Below are 9,443 nucleotides of genomic sequence, written 5' to 3' on the forward strand. Positions count from 1 at the left end.
TCACAAGTAGAGAGATAGAGGAGGGAGCAGGCTCCATGCCTGGCAGAGAGCCCGATGTGGGACTTGATCCCAGGACCCTGAGATCATGACCTGAGCTGAAGGCAGAGGCTTAACCCACTGAGCCACCCAGGCAGCCCCCACAAGTGTTACTTTTTCACATCCTCTCCAACACCTTTTGTTTCTTGTAGTGTTGATTTTAGCCATTCTGACAGGTGTGAGGTGGTATGTCTTTCTAGTATTGCTTTGCAATTTCCTGATGATACATGATGATGGACATCTTTTCATGAATCTACTGATCATTTGAATGTGTTCTTTGGGGAAACATTTGTTCATGTCTTCTATCCATGTTTTTATTGGATTATTTGTTTTTGGATGTTCACTAAAAACTGGATAATAAGTAACACACAAGACAGGTTTCCTTGAGCTTAAATTTTATTTGCATGAGTATCATTAACGGGAAAAAATATGTATATGTGTATGTACAAGTGTGTTATGTATACATCTATCTATCTATCCTTTATCCCCTGTCTTCTAATTGTGGTAAATCCTGTAAGGTGGGGAATGGGATAGTCTGAAGAAATATGCTGCTGGATATGTTGGGTAAGCAAATTTAATTGCACTCAGATGCATTGGATATAAGTGAATCACTCAAATGAGTTATTTAATATTATATAGAAACAAATTAAAATTTTATGTAGTTGAAAATAATAGGTAGTTAAAATAATTTTTGTTGTTTGTTGTTTTTGTGTCTTTTTTTGTTTATATATACTATGGTGTGAATGTTTATGGCTCCCAAAATCATATTATGAAATCTAACTCTGGAAGTGATAGTATTAAAACATAGGGGCCTTTGGGAGGTGATTAGGTCATAAGTGGGATTACAGTCCTTTTAAAGAAGACCCCAGAGAGTTCTCTTGATTCATTCATCATGTACATTTACAGTGAGAAGATAGCCATCTATGAGGAAGTGGGCTCTCCCTGGATCTGCCCATTCCTTAATCTTGAACTTCTCCGTTCTAGAACTGTGAGAAATAAATTCCTGTTCTTTATAAGCTATTCAGTCTATATCATGTCCGTTATAGCATCCTGCATGCAGAAGGACACTATGACCTAAAACGAGAGCAATAAATATAAAGTTTCAGTAAAGTTAGTTGGTACAATGTTTTTTTTTACTTAGAGAAGACATGCTGCTTCAAGTTAAATCTTGATATTGTATATGTTTCTTGAAGGGCCACTTCTTACTCCTTTGTGTGTTCTCCACAAAGTCCAGGATGATGCCTTTCATAAAGGTAATATTTTATAAATACTGTTGGAAATATATACTTCTCTAAAATCTTATTTTGCCTACAGATTACTTGGATCCACTTTGCCTTGTGTAGAATATTTGAAATATATTAAGAACAGAATGTCTCTCTAAATAACATTTAGAATCATCATTAGTTTATGACTCCTGACTCATTTGTTTATGATGTGATACTTACTGCAAGAACACTGAAGTTTGTAATATAATTTTTGAATTAATCACCAAGCTAGTTTATTATAACTTATGAAAAAATAATTTCTCATGTTGGTTTAATTCTGCTCTTATGTTATGGTCATGACATTTTCATTAAAATAAAGTAGAAAATAGAAGTAAATAATAAATGAAAAATAAAAAATAATAAATAAAAGATAAAAGCAAAACTCTTGTGAAAAGTTAAACTTTTCTTAATTATTTTGTTTTGCTTTTCCTCTAACATGCGGGCAAAGCTGTATTTTGCAGAGAGATACAATTTTCGAGTTGCTAGGTTTGTTACTTTTGCTAAAATTTTCAAAATATAAGAAGTTGAATAGTCAGGGATTGTTTATTAAACTCCTTATCTACACATATAAAAATAAAACAATGATGGTGACCTGGGTATTTTTAAATTGTATTCTGTTTTTCCATATTATGTTTTACAATGTAATTAATAAAGATTCTGCATATATTAACACCCATCCCCTTCTATCTCATCTGTATGTCCATTACAGAGCATGTATGATTTCTATTCATTGCTATGTTGTGGTGAAGAGATTGTCTGAAGTAGTCCTATATTTATGCAGGTAGAACTTAAGCTACGGTGCTCTTGTTTATTTGCTTGTTCCTGATCAGTACGTCTGAAAGATGGTAACTATTGCATCAGGTATGACGATTAAAAAATATTATTGGTGCCTGGTACACTGTGATGAAATAGGTAAGTCGATTCATAATTTGTTAATTAAATTAGAAAAAAATTCCTTTGGATTTGTCCTTTATTGAGTTTTTTTTTTTTTAACAAATTCCTTGGGTTGTTTTTTGTGTAATATATATCACATGCCTCAACCTTTAAATTTGAATGTAGAAAAGAGTTATCAGAATGAGCCTAGAAAATATTGTTATGAAATATTTGTGTTCTGTTATATTATGTTAACTTAGGAAATAATGGCAGTTATTTTTATTAGCATTTCCTACTTTCCACATGTCCTTACAGATGAGATATCATGTTTTTCCTACTCTTTTTATCGTGGTTGTTATATTCTTCATGATCAATAACAATCAATGAAAATTCATAACATTAATTTTCTTTGGGAAAGTGATATTTTAGCAAGAATCCATGACCAAAAATTTTAGCTGTGTTCTTCCAGGAGATGAGACTATCAATGTTCCCAAAATTTCAAGAAATAGAACTTATTAATTGTGTTGGTTGATGTTTATTGTCTATGAACTTAGAGGTGCATAATTCACTTTAAAATTTATTTTGGGGGCGCCTGGGTGGCTCAGTGGGTTAAAGCCTCTGCCTTTGGCTCAGGTCATGATCCCAGGGTCCTGGGATCGAGCCCCACATCGGGCTCTCTGCCTAGCAGGGAGCCTGCTTCCTCTTCCTTCTCTCTCTGCCTGCCTCTCAGCCTACTTGTGATCTGTATAAGTCAAATAAATAAATAAAATCTTTTAAAAAATGGAGTGGACCTTAGGGTGGTGCTTATCTGAAATTGAGGGACATTATAAAAAAAAATAAAAAATAAAATTTATTTTGAATTGAAAACAAGATCTTACTGAAGTTTAGGCATCCCACTTTATATCAGGCCTCCAGTACATTCTAATTTATTTATAGAAAATATCATAATCATGAATGTCACTTCTCCTATTGCATTTATACTGAAACTGTAATGAATCAAAGATGTCAGATCTGAAAAACATTACCTTTCTATAATTTCTGTTTCCTAGGAGGAATGGATATACCATTTTAGCACAATTATCCAACAGTATTCAAAACCACCATGAATTTTAAAACATAGTTATTACACCCTAAAAATCAAGTATGAAAATGTATAAGCAACCAAATCTCTATCTGTAAATGAAATACTCCCACACAGACGGGTTTTAAAACTTTCTAACTTAAGGAATTTGACAGCACAGACTCAGGGTAGTAGTTTCAGTGCCTACAGTATACTTTCAGGGAGAGAGTAATGTAGGCTCTGAGTCACTTTCTGCCTAGAGATGACCTAATAGTGGTTCTGCCATTGTTTGTTTGTTTTTGAAAATACGTTCCTGGGCGTCATTCAGAAAATGCAGAGTTTGGCAATCTATATAAATTAAGGATGATCTTTTTGAATGTTTGTCTTTCACTACATCAAATTAACATAATTGGACAGAAATTCCACTAAATTAAGCATTGTTAGGAAACGTGTAAATTGGAGCTGCTCAAATTAGTTGCTCTTTGAACTATGTGCTGTTGGTTCAGGATTAGATAAGGAGTTTGAAGGAAAACCTAAATCATTGCTTCCTTTTTGAGAGAGTCTTAGCATATTTTCTTAAAATTAGCTGAAATAAACAATGTGTTTAGTCGCAAAGTGATTTGCATTTTTGCACAAACTCCCTATCTCCTTGAGAATTATAACAAATATTTCATGAAACATCATTGATCTTTACTTTGTGACACTGCTGTAAAGTACATTCAGAGTTGCCAGTTAAAAGTGTTAGTGTTGAGATGAAATGGCATGCATTTTTCTTTACTTCCATGCAAATGAACACAGTAATTTATTAAGACACAATGAAGAAAAAAAATTGACAATGAGTTCCAGATTTTAAAAATCACTTGCCATTCAATCCAAATTGTGAGTTTGATCGGTTACCGAACACTTTATGATGCACCCCCGGTAATTTTACAGAGATTATTTTTTTCTTACCAATTCTTGATTATTCTGTCTTTCAATGCAGAGAAAGCTAACTAATTTAAAATAAACTTCCATTAATTTTGATTGTTATAAACTTAAAATTGATTAATTTCCATATACAGAGTTGAAAATGTTCACAATTTACATTAAATATATATTCTGTGTATACCTTGGAATAATTAAACTGAAAATTGAAATTAAAATGATGTTGTATATAGCTGCAAGAAGCCGCCTGTCCCATTTCATCTTCCTATATAAGTTGTGTCAGGTAATTTATAAAATCCCTACTACATAACACGTCTATTTTTTGTTGGAATGGGTAGTAATGTTTCTTCTTATTTCTAAATAAGAGTTGGTCTATGAGTGCATCTGCAACTGTATTTTTCCTAAGTGGCTTCATGGTCTTGAACTGAGAAAGCTCAGAACATTAAACATCAAAATAATATATTTTGACATAATTAGACATCAAGGAAATGCAATTAAAATGACACTGAGATATCACTACACACTTACCAGAATGGCTAAAATAAAATATAATGACAAGACCAAAAGAAAACAATATACCATTTGATGATACACAATGGCAAGTTGTACCATCACTTAACCATCTCAGACTAGTGTAGTGTTAAATGTGTTTTTCTAAGCAATATTTTGGGTCACTTACCACTTTTCAAGGATATAAAGTGCTACCATTTTACTTAAAACTGTGAAATTTGGTCAGATTTAAATTTCAATTTATGTTAAAACATTCTGTAAACTGTGTTAAACTTTGACATTTGTTCCCTCTGTTCAGTGAATAACACTATATCATATTCTGAAAAATACGCTAATTTTCATTTTGAAAAATATCCCTTTTTCCTCTTATGGTAATTATTAATATGAATTAATAGTAGAATTTGATATGGTTCCATATGCCCATAAATATTTTATTGTATATTATCAAATTTAATAATGAATATAATGTACTTCTTTGGACAATATTTAAAGACCAGTCTACTCGTAAAACAAAAAAATGGAGACGCACTTCTTTAGTTCACACCAATTACATTTTATTATATAAAACATCAGATAAATTTCAACAAATCATATTTTATTAAAATTATGTCTACTTAAAAATCTCATAGAAGAGTAAAACCATCAAAAATAAAAATAAACACACACAACACACACACATCACCCATGTATTGGCAAATCACAATGGCTGTAACAATACATTAGGCATTCCACAGTTAAGGGCTATCAAAATTTCCATCAGTGGCAAAAAGATTTGTATCCAAATGGACTGATTTTCCAGAATCCAAGAAAAAGTCTCCTAGGGTTTATTTAAAGATAAATATTTGAACAAATACTTCTTAAATTTAGGAAATTCAGAACATACAATTAAAGAATATTTGCAGTGCAGACTATATTCAATCCTTCCTTCAAATGTGCCTTTGAGTACATAATTCTGTTTTCTCTATCTAAATTGAGCTGTCCTCCAAGGAAGTTTTCTAAAACGTGTGTCTCTGTGTGATAAATGTTCTAAGACCTAACATGCTTCATTGTATTTTTACTGTGCTCTCAAATTTAATCAATAATTTGGCTTGATGTATAATATCTAGTTTCAAATATATTTACATCTATACAAACACCCAGCTGTCTCCTTTATATGCTATTACTATTGAGAATTCTGCTGTCAGTATTATTCTTGTACATTTTAGGTGATCTGTTCTTCTCTTGGGCATCATTTATGCTCTTCTCTGTTTTTGATATTCTTAAAACTCACCATAATGTATATGAGTGGTTTTGTGTGTGTGTGGTTTTTGTTTTGTTTTGTTTCTGATTTCTCATGTTTGGCATCATTTTAAGTCTGGAATCTTTTATCTTTCTTTCATTCTCCAAAATTTATCTCAGTACTTATTTAATATTTTCTTTATTATTTTTTTCTCTTCTGCTGCATTTGGGCAGAAGCCATTAATTTGTTTGTTTGTTTGTTTTTCCCAACTCATTTATTCATTTTACAGCTATATTCATCTTAGTCTCCATTTATTGTATTCTTTATTTCAACAAATTTCACTTAATTTATATTCACAGTATAGTATCTTTTCTTTGTATATGTATATCATTATTTTATCATATACTTTTAAGCTATTTTTAAAAATATTTTATTTATTTATTTGACAGTGAGAGATCACAAGTAGGCAGAGAGGCGGGCAGAGAGAGAGGAAGGGAAGCAGGCTACCTGCTGAGCAGAAAGCCCGATGTGGGGCTTGATCCCAGGACCCTGAGATCATGACCTGAACCGAAGGCAGTGGCTTAACCCACTGAGCCACCCAGGCACCCCTTTTATGCTATTTTTTTTTTTTTATAGTACAGTCATTCTTTTTTTTTTTTTTTTAAGATTTTCTTTCTTTCTTTATTTGACAGAGAGAGATCACAAGTAGACGGAGGGCAGGCAGAGAGAGAGAGAGAGAGGGAAGCAGACTCCCTGCTGAGCAGAGAGCCTGATGCAGGACTTGATCTCAGGACCATGAGATCATTACCTGAGCTGAAGGCAGTGGCTTAATCCACTGTGCTACCTAGGCATACCCTAAGCTATTTTTTAATTTCCTGTTCCAATAACACTTGGATTGCCATATAAAGTTAACCACATCATCTTTTTTAGGTAAGTAATTGTACTTTTTATGTGCATAGTTATTTTGGTCCATGAGTTCAGCTCCGATTCGGACCATCAAATCTCTATAAACATCTGGGTATGCTAGGATTTTCTAAGCAACAATAAAATACATTGAAACCTGGGAGCTTAATTATAATAATGTTTTCTTTCTCAATCATTCACAATAGTATTACATTCTGAGTTGCTTCCTTCTATTTTGCAGCTAGAGTGTTTGGAAAAACTTGAATTGTGATATCACTGTGATAATGTGAATTAGTCAGGGTTTTTCAGAGAATCGGGAAGAGAAAACAAGAAAGATATTCTCCAGGGCCAACTCTAGAAGTGACTATTAAAACATCTGTCCAAATTCAATTGAACAAAACTCAGAAATGCCATCTCCAATGAAATACAAAGAACGTTATATATAGTTCTAGGAACACATATCTCATTTGACCCAATGATGTACATCAATGAAAGACTGAAGGCCAATCACCACTCCATGGGAGAATTTAAAAATAAATTTACTAATGAGGTCAAGAATTCAGAATCACAAATATTTCAGAACTAATAATAACTGCCTTCACTTGATGTTATTCTATAAGATAAATCCTACGATCAAGTTTCAATTTCAAATTCTTACAATTTTAAATTTTTAAATCCTTATGAAGAAGCATCATTTGGAGGGAGCAGTTTTCATAATTTATCATCCATCAGCCCTTTTTTTAAGATTTTATTTATTTATTGGACACAGAGAGAGAGAAAGAGAGAGAGATCACAAGTAAGCAGAGAGTCAGGCAAGCAGGGAGGGAAGCAGGCTTCCTTTTAAGTAGAGCCCGATGTGGGGCTGGATCCCAGGACCCAGAGTCCATGACTTGAGATGAAGGCAGAGGCTTAACCCACCACCCACGTGATGAGAGAGCCACTCAGGTGCCCCTCATCCATCAGTCTTAATTGATTGGAGGAAAATGTGTGGAGGAATAATGCCTTAGGGAGCTAATCTCTCTAAAGGATTTTCAAGTCTTTACCCCTTCAAGGTTTTTGTACAGTTCTGATAGCCTCTAAACATCCAGCTGATTTCTACAGTGACAGGCCTGTTAAAACCTGTATTCAAACCAGGAATAGAGCTTGAAACATACCAGTCAAGAGCAACTTTGAGTCTTTTAAGGAATTTATCATCATTTCTTTGTTTTTGGTTAATATCTGAAATAGTTCCATATTACACTTGCATAATTTCTCCAGAGCTGACTTTGAAGGAGGCATTCAGTTCCAGCTAGTTCCATATTTTGGCAAGAACTATAATTGTATATAAAAAAAAACATATTTTAGGGCGCCTGAGTGGCTCAGTGGGTTAAAATCTCTGCCTTCGGCTCAGGTCATGATTCCAGGTTCCTGAGATTGAGTCCCACAGTGGGCTCTCTTCTCAGCAGGGAGCCTGCTTCCATTCCTCTCTCTCTGGCTGCCTCTCTGCCTTCCTGTGATCTCTGTCAAGTAAATAAATAAAATTTTTTTAAAAACATATTTTATACCAGTTATTCATGTTTATTAACTAAGATATCATAATACAAATAATACAAAGAGTTGCTCTTTATTAATACCTTCAACCAAGATCAAAAAATATGTCATATTTTCTCCAAAAATATTATATCATCTAATAGGTCAGATATATATAAAATTACATTTAAAGTTTTAAAAATATCAGCAAATATTTTCATTTAAATGCAAATTTGAAAAAAAATCTACTTTTCCAAACACAACTCTTTATCCTAATTTTTTTGAATTTTGTTGACAACTGATAAAATGTTTAGCAAGATTATAAATGTTAGATCAAAAAAAATGATTAATACTTGTAGGTTCAAATTATTATGTTCCATTAAAAATGATTTAGTCTTTGATGAACATCTGTTTGTAATATTTTGTATCCAGATATAGTAAATTAATGATATATATAAAATTATAGGGAAATGACACCTTCCGTTCCATTATGAGTAGAGCTTTTAAAATGCTATTTGTCTCAACCTGTCATCTTGTCATTATGTAGCATTATGTAGCATTTAAAAAATGTATACTCTTCACTTCGAAGTCTTTTAGAAATCTAAATATGACTTTCTTTGGTTTGTGTTTCCATATTCCTTTATTGCCAGTTTGAACAAATCCACATGCTTTGATTCAAAGGTAATAAATTCCTCTTATTTGGAAAAATGATGTTTATTTTTGTTCTCTCACCCTTCGCAGGTGGTTTCATTTTAGCACACTTCAGAGTTATAATTTCATGCTTATTAAAAACATTCATTATGATCTACATAGATGAATGAAACTTTTATTTTATTAAATTATTAGCCAAAAAATCTGTTATTTTTAAAAAATGTATTTCATTTGAAGGGTTATTTTAGAGCGTTCGGGGAGAATCTAGGAGTGTGGTATTATGCAGTTTTATGTAGGTATGAAATAGTTATTTATATGATTGTTTCTTTAAGGCTTATGTGTATTGCCCATTATATGCTATAAAATATTTTGAAAGTAAATTTAAAGTATGTTTTACATAGTTTATTTTTTTGGAAAAAATTATTTAAATGACTTATGAAATTCAGGATACTCTCAACATTAATTTATTTTGAAATTTACCAGTTGTCTATTG

At 32.3% G+C, this 9,443-nt stretch overlaps 1 long non-coding RNA gene across 2 annotated transcripts in view; it reads left to right on the top strand.

The window, feature by feature from the left end:
- LOC131808260 (uncharacterized) overlaps positions 1-6,710 on the top strand; it is a 43,020-nt gene extending 36,310 nt beyond the window's left edge. Inside the window, exons 1-4 of one of the 2 annotated variants that reach the window (XR_009344754.1) lie at positions 321-600; positions 1,230-1,289; positions 2,083-2,162; positions 6,580-6,710. This is a non-coding gene — a long non-coding RNA (uncharacterized LOC131808260). Of the gene's footprint in view, positions 1-320; positions 601-1,229; positions 1,290-2,082; positions 2,163-6,579 lie in introns of those variants that run through there. The other variant, XR_009344753.1, reaches the window with a different exon arrangement.
- The last annotated feature ends 2,733 nt before the right edge of the window (positions 6,711-9,443 follow it).

The sequence above is a fragment of the Mustela lutreola genome, chromosome 9, assembly GCF_030435805.1.
Source record: "Mustela lutreola isolate mMusLut2 chromosome 9, mMusLut2.pri, whole genome shotgun sequence".
NCBI classification, from domain to species: domain Eukaryota; kingdom Metazoa; phylum Chordata; class Mammalia; order Carnivora; family Mustelidae; genus Mustela; species Mustela lutreola.